The 12,493-nt window shown below is 40.1% G+C and overlaps 1 protein-coding gene across 1 annotated transcript in view; it reads right to left on the bottom strand.

The window, feature by feature from the left end:
• CASTOR2 (cytosolic arginine sensor for mTORC1 subunit 2) overlaps positions 1-6,727 on the bottom strand; it is a 174,124-nt gene extending 167,397 nt beyond the window's left edge. Inside the window, exon 1 of the mRNA XM_087751425.1 lies at positions 6,636-6,727. The gene's annotated coding sequence lies outside the window, so the exon portion shown is untranslated. The remainder of the gene's footprint in view (positions 1-6,635) is intronic.
• Between the last annotated feature and the right edge of the window lie 5,766 nt (positions 6,728-12,493).

The raw sequence follows: 12,493 nt of genomic DNA, 5'->3' as shown, positions 1-12,493 counted from the left end.
CAGGAAAGGAACCTCTTAATCTCTTCTGTCCTTGATGAGATACAGCTGTGGCCTATCGCAGCAGGTAGCTGTAGGAAACTGTCCTATTTCTTAAGGAGATAATAATCTCAAAGCTAAAAAAAGATCCATCCTTTCTGGTAACCCTGAGTATATCTACTCGTGTAAAATGCATCATGGCTTATGTCAGGGGACAGATTGTTAAAAAAAAAAATAAGTGCATGGCTAAGAATCAGACAGGGAACAAAGTATTGGTTAAGTACGTGGAGAAGCAAAGGGAGAACTTGAAATGGTGACAGCTGAAAGAAGCTCAGCACTATATGCATAGAAAGAGTTTCTGGTCATTACGACCAGACTTATGACTCTGCAAATAAACAAGGTTGGTTAGATATCTAATTGTCTGAGTTAAAATGAGTAGTATTACCCTATATCTGATGCGCTTATTGGGGAAGCCCACAGCTCTCATTTAATTAAGCATCATTTAGACTTCTGCAGAATTTGCGTCGACAGGATTCTCTTCTGCAGTACAGTACGTCACACACAGTTAGCTCCAGTGAGGTCAGGGGAGTTAAAACAACTGAACTCCAAGTAGTGGAAAGGAAATTTAGACCCACTGTCTTCATAATTTTGAACAGCCCTCTGACCACTCATCTATAGCTCATACCCTTACAACTTACTGAACTGATGAGAAAGTTCTTTGAAGGCATTATGTTCTCATTTGAACCAAGATCTTTATGCTATGCTGTCTTTAAACAGTTTGCCTGTGTGTAGATGAGCAAATAGTGGATGATCTAAATGAGTGTCCTTGCATCTTCTGCAACAGAACTTGGTCTGCAGACTCCTTGGTTGCTTGGAGTTGATACAGTATGTATCACTACCATTTTCATCCCTACACTACTTCAGAAAGTGGGAAGTGTTCATGACAAGATGGTTAAATGGAAAAAAGCAACAAAGGGCAGCAAAGTGCCACTGGAAAAACTGAGTAAGTAAAAGAACGAGCTCCGAGTCTTCCAATGTGTCCTTATTACTTTTCTTAAGATACCAGGAAACTGTATTTCATTCAAAGCAGCAAACTATGTATTTTAAACTACTGCATGACCTTGCTGAGCCCAGTATTTGAAGAATGAGTCTGTTCAGCATAAGGAAATTACAGTGGAGAAATTAGTTACAACACACTTGTAAATTGCTGACATTTTACAAAAAACAAACAAAAAAAGAAATGGAAAGCAAACATTGCAGACTTACTGGAATATTCCCCAGGAGAAATAAAAAGGTGATTTATCAAATTTGGGATCCCTATGAAATTCTAAAGAAAGCTGCAATTAGAGAATGAATGAGGCAACACCCATATTAGCAGCCGTCATGTTCAATGCAGTAATTAAGCAACTCAAAGCTTTTGTTAGAAAGGTATAAACATAACCATCCCTGTTTGACAGACAGGAAAGGAATAGGAGAGTTAATCATTGTCATCACCTAAATATAAACTTAGAACTATATGACTCCAAGTTTCATTCTCATTCCTTTGGATCATGCTTACTAGATAATTTCCATTAAATGTATTCTACATTCATCATACACACACAGAAGGGCAGTGAGCATGCAAGCTACCTAACTTTGTGTACTGTTAGTACACAAAGCACCCTGTGCTTACTAAAGTGAAGTAAATAGGAATTCTATCAAAATACATCGTGAAAGATTAAAAGTACATCAGCAGGGAAGCCTGAAACTCAATTAACTAAATTCACCAGTTTGTCAAAAATACCTTCCCCACCTGTAAAAAGGATAGCTACACTTCTCTGCTTCACCAGAGGGCCAAAGAGGGTGCAAAAGTAGCATTGCCATAGAAAACATGTAAGTATTTGCCAAAATATTCTTCCTAAATTTAACAGCCGCTATATTTTCTGCATCTAGCTGAAAGCGATCTCACTGTCCTGGAAGAAGTCCATCAGTTTTTCACCTGGCTTCCTAGCCTAACAGTGGTGGGATGGAAGCTGTGAATTCATATATGCAAAACAATATTTAACAAAAACTTTCTTGAGAATAAATATGCTAAAGTGAATAAGTAAGCACAGAGAAATTAGTCATAGTATGGTAAAAAGTAGATATGCAACTTTAATTGTAGCTCCTTTAACATGTGCTATATACATTTCCTTCTTTATCTTGGACAAGCACCCATAAAAAGAAGAAACAATTTAAGTAACCATAAACAATAAAACTAGAATGAATGATGACACAGATTAATTATATATCTAATTAGAAATTTATTACTAGAACTGCCCATACTTATCTGAGCCATCTGAGGGTGGAAAAAGGGATTTTATGCATGCTTATAAGAGCTATCACCCCATAATTTTTTTTTTTTAAAGTACAGTTTATGCTGCTGCCCTCTGTCATATGCATAAGCAAGTCTCAAATGGGTAGCATCACTCCTAAGAGCAAGTACAGATACGGAAAAATATTCCCAAAAGCCCTACTGACAAAAGAGAGAAAGTTCCAGACTCTGGTTCTGTTCTTGCTGCAACACTGAGCAATCCTGACATTTGACACTGGAGAAAACATGAAGTTTTTGGGTGGCCAAAAGGTTATCACTATTATCATTCTTTATATGAACATACACACACACATAGATATGTATTTTTTTACAGTGCAACTGTTATATCCTAGAAATTAAACTTTTTAATTCTTTTAATTCTTTTTTAGAGGAAAACACTCCTTTATTTAAAGGCACTTGGAGAGCCTTATTCCAATAGTTATGTTTTCTGGTCAAGAAGCACTGATGTTACAGATCTAGGCATAGAGCAAGTGCTTATATTCAGCCTCCTAAATCCAAATGTATCACTGAAGTTAAATTAAAATCTACAAGCACAAACAGAAGACCAAGTTCTGTCCCGATTTAATCGCTGATAAAAGAATTATATTTATCAACATATGGCACATCTGGAAGAGTTACAGCCATGAACCGGATGGGGAGTAAATCAGGACAGAATGAGACCTCTGGAGTGCACGGCTGTACGGCAGCCAGATGTGCTCTCTGTCAACAAACATAATCCCTTTTGAGTCATTGACTCCATCACCAGCCGAAGTGGCATTATTAGCCAATGCTGTGCATGCAGTTTCACTAATGTATTCCCTTGGTTTCAGGGATAAACATATGCATAATCCTGCACTACACGACTCCCACACGCTAAATAGGAGTCAGGCAGATTGGTCAGACCACCCAAGCTGAAGGTCAAACAGTGCAACTTGTAAAATGTCCAGACTGCAAACCCACTACTCATACTGGTAAGCAGCTTCCTTACTTCCAGTTCACTGAGTCAGTGGGTAACTACTTGCCAGAGGATTCACAGTTTCGTCTCAGAATAGCAGAGACACTTTTATCTTAAGAAACACGAAGCGATTGCCATGCTATACGTGACAGCAAACTGGGGCAAAACAGACAGAGAATTCCTAACTAGAAATGTCACAACCATCTCAGAGAATTGTCTCTCATAGATATCCATCTTCAGACTGAAGAAGATATTTGCAGAGCCTAGATCATGTTCCATGTTTTGTGATTAGCAATGATTCTTCTCTGGAAGATGATGACTGATCAGATGACCCTGCAAGCTCTTTCGTAGTCTGTCTATGGCTTGATATATGCTACTTCTATTTTTCAGTGGCTACATAATGCATGGAAAGGAGGGCTAAAGTTTTACTACTCAACATGGATGAAGAGTACAACGCTGAAACAAAAGTTCAGATTCCTCTACTGATAATCAAGATAATCAGCATTTCACTTGTTATTGATGCCACCAGGACTATTCCTGGAGAAGTATATCACCCTAGCATGTCTAGGGATGACAAAACATGACTCATGGAAACTTTATACAAGTATCACTTGCACTCTGAAAACAAAATAATACAATGCAAGACCCTTTTAATAAAGGAAAGCAAGTTTAAAGCTTCTTGACTAGCACTGCTATGTCTATGAGGCAAGGACCCAGAATGCCTTGCTAATTGATAAAGCAAAAAAGCAAGCATCAAGTCAGTGAAGCGAATTAACGTTCCCTGGAAAAAACATTGAGGACGCATTTAGAAATATTTTTGAAAGTGTATTATGCTAAAGTGACGAACAAACACTTTTGTACTGGGACAGCAAAAAAATTTGCCATATTCAGTTGTCTGGCTTCAGGGATGGGAGTTTCAGTCCAACAATTTAAAACATGATAGCTGCTCTCATACACTTGAAGATTACCTAGGTAGCGTCAGAGGTATATAATGTCTTAGCTCATAAAAGGTCACCTCAGTAGTTCATACTACATCCATGGGAGAAAGGCGACTTATTCTCAAGTACATGAATTATGCTGACAGTTTTATTTAGCAGAATTTAGTGGAAGAGATGAACAATTTTCTCAACTGATATAGAAGAACAACAGAGGAGCAAGCTTTACCATTAAAAGCTGTATACATTCAAGATTTCCTTATGCATTACATTTTTCTAGGTTTAATTCTAAACTAAACATTTTTTACTATTTTTTTATTTAAATGGGAGAATTGTTCCCATGCTGTGTGTTGAAGTGTGTGTTCTATTAACAAGTACTATGAAACTTCTTTCTAAAACATGTCTGAAAATGGAGTTAAACACCCCACTCCTAGGTTGAACAAATAACACATGAGCCTTTCTTAACACCACGAAGCAGCTGCACAGTGTAACTGGTTTACAGATAGCTAATTACAGAGACAAGCACATTGGGGACTGGCCTACTCCTGATACAGTGTCTTCTCCCAGCTTTAAAAAGACATTTTCACAGAGCTTCACAAATACAGTGAAATATTATTGCTTGGTTTAGAACAAATTAGTAAGTTGCCAACTAATGCAAGCAGCATCGATTTACGTTGCTTCCCCACTGAAAGTTATTATTTTAATAGCTGGTATGAAATTCCAGGACTATCTTTTGAATTCTATAGGTTAAATACAGGTGTTTCATATGCAGACAATAAAATTCTACCCTGCTTTATATCTTTGCTGGGCTATTGAGCTCTAGAACACTTTATACTGTACAAATGACAACATCTCTCTGCCATACATAGAAGAAATGTGGAGGGATTAGTAGTCAGGAAAATCTTTAGCTAATCCAATACATTCCTTGCTGCAGCTGTTTTCAGAATGGAAGCGATCATTACTCAGACTTGCCAGAATCCCTAAAGGGGTGGAAAGTCATTCACAGTTCAGCATTTTCTGCCTAGAGACTGCAGGAGTCATGGCAGGCATGGAAAAAATCAGCACATTAGAGAGGTTATGTAGGAGCAGAATTCTCAACTGGAGAAATAGGTAATTTTCACAGCATCTCCTTCCCGATTATGTAAGCATTCCTAAAATAACTGAAATCCTAGACAAACAATTTTTCTGGTGGTGTCTACTAATGTAAACTGACCATTTATTTTAATTTTGCATTTTATAGCAGAAAAATGAGTTTAATGCCTAGTGATATGACAATAGCTAAGGGGCAATGAGAAAATCCCTTCCAGGGCTGTGGAAATGGCAATAAGGATTATAGAAATAGATAGGGATGTTTTCCCTATAGAATTAGATTAGGTGATTGGCACAGGAGACAGCAACACAGGAAGATCAAAAAAATACAGATAAAGAAATCATACCGTAGGTCTGGATTAATTCTGGGTGCCATGCTCAGTTTTGTTTCTCCTTAGTACTTACCACAGAAAAATACCATCACTATTTAAAGTACTTCCTCTATGCACAATAGGAGCACTACTGGCCATCTGAAAGGAACAGCTGACCTTCAGCTTCTAGCCTCAGGAAAGCCACTCTAATTGGTGCTGAAGGAATTCTCTGCAATCTCTAGGCCTGAGACTAGTGCTCACTGTACAGCTTATGAGTTGTATCAAGGCTAGCAGCAGTCACATGTGAAAAAAAAAAATGTTGCACTAGAAACAACAGCACTGATTGGTTTCATACACTGCCTGTAATACTGGATATTTAAAAAAAAATCCCCAACATGAGAATTTTATACATAATTGGATTTCAAGCAACAAAATTAGAGAGGAAAAAACAGTAATAGTATCAGCCCCAGTTCATTTCTTTCTTATTTGCATCTAAGCAGTATCAAGCAACTGAGCTGTTTATTTTAGAAAATGCTTGTGCTATTTCATTGAATAAGATTACTAAAAGAAAATTACAAGTCCCTTGGGCCAGATGAATTTGGCCTGAAACTATCACAAATTAGCCTTTGATTCAGGGACAGAACATTTCTGATCACAAGCAGTGAGCTCAGCATCCTCTACTATCTACAGCTCTCAGAGCCCCACTCCTACAAGCCAGGCCTATTCGCAGGCAGGGCAAAGCTGAGAGAATTTGCTTGCCTTAGGCTTCTTACTGGAGTTAGGCTTTAATCTCTGAATACTTGCAAACTCCCACCTAACAACGGTAACCTTATACCTTTTCCCTCCCCTGACGGCCATTTTGTTATACTGGGGTTATTGAGGCAGGATTACTTAAGAGCTTATTAACACAAAGCCACCCACAGCATTTAAAAAAAAAAATCAACACACCTATCCATATAGCTAGCATCATCTTGGACGAACAATGATTTTCTAGCTAGGGAGTCACATTTCCTTATTGGTACTAAAAGCTGACTCACCTGCTGAAGTACACCAGTCCTGCCGTTCCAGCATCTACTACTGCTTCTCTGCTGAGAGGACATGAGGAAACAATACAACCCACTTCCTTAAGGGACTTTCTGGAAGTAACAGAAACACTCTGTTTAAGGATTTGGTGCTTTAATTAGCGGGGAGAGGAAGAGGTGGGTCCCTCAGCTGAGGCCATTTCTCTCCCGCCTCCATTTCCTCTCAGGGGATGAGGCTGATGCCCCCACCCCAATGCCTTGGGGTGCCATTTTGTTTTCCCTCCTTACCCCGTCACTCCACTCCACCCCACCCCACCCCACCTTGGCTCTGCAGTGCCTTAGCAGGCTGGCACCAGCAGGAATGACTTGTAGCTCTCACCTGCCCCACTGAGATGCTTAATGTCACGGAAGAAAGATGTCTTGCAGTGACTTCTCGTTAAATTACCTTATGAAGGTCCAGGTGCTGGGAGTTAGAGGTCACTCCTGTGGCGAGGGCTGTGCTGAAATGCCTCGTGAAGGAGACCAGCCTCCGGGGTGTCGTGCAGTTGGAGTCTGAGTGCTTTCAGCTCCATTGTGTTATACTCGTTGCTGTTTCTTAAGTTAGAAAACCTTTTGGGCAGCCCAGGGTGTTTACAGCTGCGTCAGAAGTGCCAATGCCTCCAGACGCCTGTCAGCCTCGGTGCTCTCCTCAGGCTGTGAGAAGGTAGGTGGTGAGGGTGGGGGCCTGGGGCCAGTTTTACCTCAGGGATGTTGCCAGCCACCCCCTCAGAGGGTTTCGTTCTGAGTCTTTCTCTGGGAGCCTCTTTACTGACTTCTTGGTGTTTGAAGAGACTTCCCTGCAATCTGTTGTGCCAGTCAAAGTAAGAAAGGTTTCAACCTGAGGTAAATCAGAGTGGGTGTTTAAAATACACATAGAAAAAAAATAAAATCACCTTTACCAGGAGAGTGGGACTTTTTAAAAAAGAAAAAAATTTGGAAAATAAATCCCGAGTGCAGCTGTTTCTTTGCCACACAGCGTGAGTTAGTAGTGCTGAATTTTGCAGCATGTTAGATTCCTCTTAAGGCCTAGCTCACCTTTATTTCTCTGCCTATCTGGCAGATTTCTAGTGCTTTATTAGGCTTTCCTAGTTGGAATTGACTTTTTTCTTTAAGTCTTTTCCCTGATCAAGGATTTTTTTGCATTAATGAAGCAGTATGTTCTTGTATCTATAAATGGAATAGCATACACTATACAGCAAGTGAATAGGGAGCAACAGAGAAACCCTTAAGAAAAAAGATATCTCTTCCACTAGCAAAATCAGCAAACGCATGGAATCAAGAAATATTTTGTAAGATCATTGGTGTGGCAGGAACGCTGCATATGGGCAGTACCTCGTTAGCCTTGGGTTACCATAGTATTTGTTTTGTGGCCTTTGTGCTGTAATTTGAAAGCGAAGCAGTATCACCTTCTTGCATTTTTTGGTATTAAGTTACAAAAATGTGATATTTAAAAGCATTTTCCAGTTTCTGTATTTTTTTTTTTTAATCCTGCTCAAGTTTTCTGTTGGCAGTCCTGTAAATGTTACTAGCAGCGTGGTGTTGCTGATCCTGCTAATTGCTGTGTAGAACTCGTGTTGATTTAGTAAGCTCAGTTGTCATTTTGCTACTAACACAGATATCCATTCCCTGTTTCTGGCTTCCTACCAACCCATGGTGAAAGCCTGGTGAATAAGAATGTTTGGCTGCCCAAGCTTAACTCATTGGAGTTATTTTAAAGATAGAATTCATATTGGTGCTGTGTATGAAACATTCAGTTTTAATTTTTCAAAGACGTATTTAAGAAAAGAAAAAAAGAATCAAACCTAAACCAAAGCTCTTGTGTTAGATAGTTACAGCCTGAGAATTCTGAAGCCATCCCTGAGGAACGCTGCTTCAGAGAGAGATGGCAGTACAGGACAATTAGATAAGAATTTGGTCGCTAGATGAAAGGAAATGTGAACTCCTAAACCCTCACGGGAGCAGCACAAATTGATTTACCATGAAGTGCAAATGATCAAAATGAGTAAAATGCAACTATGGAGCAATTTTGCCTTCCTCTTTCTTGCTTCTCTTTCCTTTGTCCGGAGGCAAGAAGATAACATTGTACACTTCAGTAATTTGTTTTTTAAATTGAAGATTTATATATGGTTCTAAGCAGTCTATAGTAGTTACTTCACCCACAAGTTACCATTAGGATTTCATCCTCAAGGCATTTGTATGTGAAAGTAATTCTCATTAATGACAAGAAGACTTATCTGGTTGACTGAGCCATAGCTTAGCTTGGTGTTTGTTGGTAAAGTGTACATACAGAATTCCTAGGAAGGTGGTAGTCTGAGAAGGGAGATGTGCTTGCAAGTCAACTCCTGACTTTAATCAATATAGCTTTCCAAGTGTCTGGTTCAGGCGGAGGGGACACCATGATCAGAATGGTGTTTTCCAAGGGTGATGTTTCAAATATGCTGACCCTGAAAACCTAGCTACATCACTTGTGGGGGACAAGATGTTCAGAGGTGACAGCATGTTGCCCAGGTGCTAACCCCTTTTGCCTAAAGCTAGAGAGGGTTTCACATGTTGTGGTAAGTTTTGCAATGCTGTGGCCAGGTGAAGGCCTTCAGACTATTATGCATTTGAAAGAAGTTGGCTTCTAATTTCTGTACTGAATGAAGCGTTTGAAACTTTAAGTACTCATTCTGCTGCAGGATGAAAACAAATGTGAGACTTAAGTGCAAACATTCCCTGGGAACAGTGTAACAGGCCTGCTGTTTTTCAGATAGTAAAATTTTTCCTGATTGTTTCTCTTAAGAGACTAGTTAGAACAGCATAAGCACCTTTGTAGCCCTCTTCACAGCTGTGGGAGGTGTGGCACAGCTGTGTTGTATTATTTCTAAAGCTAGGACACTGTACCGCTGTAGATCTTGCTCAGCATGCCAAAGTTAACCTAAATGTTTAGGATGAGCATTTTAGTCTCGCTGGTTTAAAAGCTTTTTCCTGGTGCATTTCCTCTTTCTCCTCTGTTGTTCAGTGTTTTGCTAAGGATATTTCTGTCTGAAAGAATCCTGCTGTGTTTCTCTCTATGTAGAGATACACTCAGCACACTTGGGCAGTCTCTGCAGAGTGAGCAATACCTGTGAGCTGGGCTCTTTGTAGCTGAGGCAACTTGTGACCTGTGTCCTGTTTCCTCTGAGAGGCTCAGCTAGAGCTTTCTACGTTGAAACCATGCATGTTTCAGCAAGCCTGGAAATGAACTGCTTGCACTGTGGGAAGTAGCAGCTGAGGTAATGGGTAGAGAAAGGATATAGTCCTGATTGGTGCTGATAGCCTATCCAGTTTCCTTGATTTCTGTGATGTTAGTAAGGGAGAATGAGATCAAAGTAGATTTTTACATTTATATTTTAAAAGCAACAGAAGCTTCCAGGAAGGTAGAAATTGAAGAAACATAACACAAGGGATGGACAATGGCAAGAAGACTCATTTGCTGAACAAATAAGTGCATAACACAACGAAGGTTAGATGACTCATCAGGGAGGTACAAGGGCTTTTCAAGGCCCGGGCTACCTAATGGGAAGCTCCCACTGATTTTTAACTGGTTTTGGGTCATGCTTCTACAGAGCAGAACTTAGACTGCTTCTGATGAAGTCATGCATTTTTAAAAGTGATAAGCATATACAAAAGCTCTTCTGTGGGATTCCTGCAGGAAGCAGTAAGAATACAGATGAAGCTTTTAAAACAAAGCCATGTGAAGGCCAGGTCATGTAACATGGGAGAATTGTGTATGAGCTCTCAAATACATGGATAATTATTAAACCAGTGATTGTACACTTGCTGGAACAGGGCTAATGTTAACAAATTTGTGTTTGGAGAGTAGCTAGCACAAAGGCTTGTTGGTCCTTATACAAGACCTTATGCATGATTAATAACAAATTAGCAACTTGAAGAAACAACATCCTTCAAGGTTTGAACTAACAGGGCATCCTTGAAGATGTGCAGGGTTTAGATCATTGTCAAGCTCTGCTTAACAGCTGGAAACAACAGAAATAATTCTGTTAACATGCAGGTTATATGAAATCTTCTCTTTCTGTCCCTGTGTTGACTGGGTAGTTCTGCTAGGAAAAGTTTTGTGTTAATGGTGTTACAATGGTAGCATGGCTTACCCTGCTTCTTTGACCAATACTTTTTGTATTCTCTTTCTGCTCTGTTTTTATGGGATCCTGTTTGCTAGGATTTGTGTGTCAATTGTTTGCAAATATGTGACTCCAAATGGTGTAACTGTCACCAGCTACATTAATATTTACAGTATACCGTGGTGTTCACCCCCTCCCCCATGTGTAAACAACGAAGTGACTCAACAACCATTATTTATATGTAGTCAAAAGGGATGGTTTATAGATCTGTGGCATCCAGTGCTGAATCCCAGAGTGTGATTACAGGAGACTCAGGAATTCAAGGTGACTACCTGACATACTGAGCAGAGAAAGGTTTATGGAGGTGAACTTAAGAGGCAGAACAGTAGCAACACATACCATTTAAATAACATTTATTCCCAGGTAGGTCTTAAAAAAAACAGATTCAATAATTTCCCCCTTATTTTACTGAGGCACGGAACAGCGACAAGTCCTGTCTATCACTATGCTGGAGTGACAGAGCTGTTAAAATAGCTTGGATTTTTTGAGTCTTAAATGAGTGATTTCTCTAATGACATTGGAATATCATGGTGGACATAGTTTTCAGTCTCAGCTCTTGGAGCCTCCCCTCCACATTTAAAGTGACTTGTGTGAAATTTTTTTATTGGTCCATATGCAGGTTGCTATGTGGTGTGCAAAAAACCGATTTTCTTAGGTGCCTTTTGTGGATCTCTCCTGAATAGTTTGTGGTCCCCCTCCCTGCCCCCCAGAGGAGTATGAACCACAGGATGAAAATTGCTGGTGTAGGAGTGTTATTAGCCAAGGCTGTAAGGACTGAAATGTGAAGGAAAATGGGTTTGAAAGCAGGTCTGAGCTTGCTAGATTAATGCTCTACTTTGCTCCTCAGATAGCTGCAGCTGGAGGAAAAGCTTAAGTGAAATTCTGTTGTATATGTCTGACTTTAGGGTAGGTGAGAAATGGAAGTTTTTGAGCTTTTGTTTGTGGATGCTACTGGATGCCACCTGTGTGACCACAGGTGATGCAGGTTGGGGCAGGGATGGGGGTCGTTATGTGGAGCAGCTGTGCTTGTTGCAGGAGTCAGAACTGGGAGGAAATTCTATGGTGATATGCAGACACCCCCTTAGTGTTCTGGTACTTCAATAGTGGTTTGCAGCTTATGTCCAGGGATGGCTGTAGCAAGCTTGACTGTTGCTAGGATTATCACCCCAGTAGAAGGGCTGACAGCTGCCTGGCAAGTACGGTGTGGGGAGGGTTTAAAGGAAAACAGGCTGTGGGACAGTGTGGGGGATTGGGAGCAAGGGTTTAAGCCTATATGTGGCGTTGTGGAATGAGAGAAGGGCTGGACAATGCTATGTAGGCTTTATTGGTCATTGTTGTTTGTTTGTTTTTTTAATGTATTTTCTGAAAGATGAAAATAGCTTTTGAGGTGAGGCTTTTAAGCTCTGACTGAAGCAAATGCGTGCTGGTGCTGCAAGGAGCAGCTCCAGAATATATTGTATTTGTTTTTCTCCTTTTGGAATGTAATTTATTTTTCTGCAGGTTCTATCCTCTTCTAGCAGATTGTTTGGTAGCCTCAGTGTAGGGCTAGGAGACTGCATTGAAACTGTAGCTCTCTTGCTGGCTGTTTCTGCGTGTTCAGATGAGGACAGTGGGACATTAATCCAGTTATGAAATGAAGAGGTTGCCCATGGAAGAATGGCACCTGAGTGCATG

The sequence above is a fragment of the Nipponia nippon genome, unplaced genomic scaffold (genome assembly GCF_047370975.1).
Source record: "Nipponia nippon isolate SJK-2023a ecotype South Korea unplaced genomic scaffold, ASM4737097v1 scaffold_15, whole genome shotgun sequence".
In the NCBI taxonomy this organism is placed as follows: domain Eukaryota; kingdom Metazoa; phylum Chordata; class Aves; order Pelecaniformes; family Threskiornithidae; genus Nipponia; species Nipponia nippon.
This window is presented reverse-complemented; position numbering and strand designations above follow the sequence as displayed.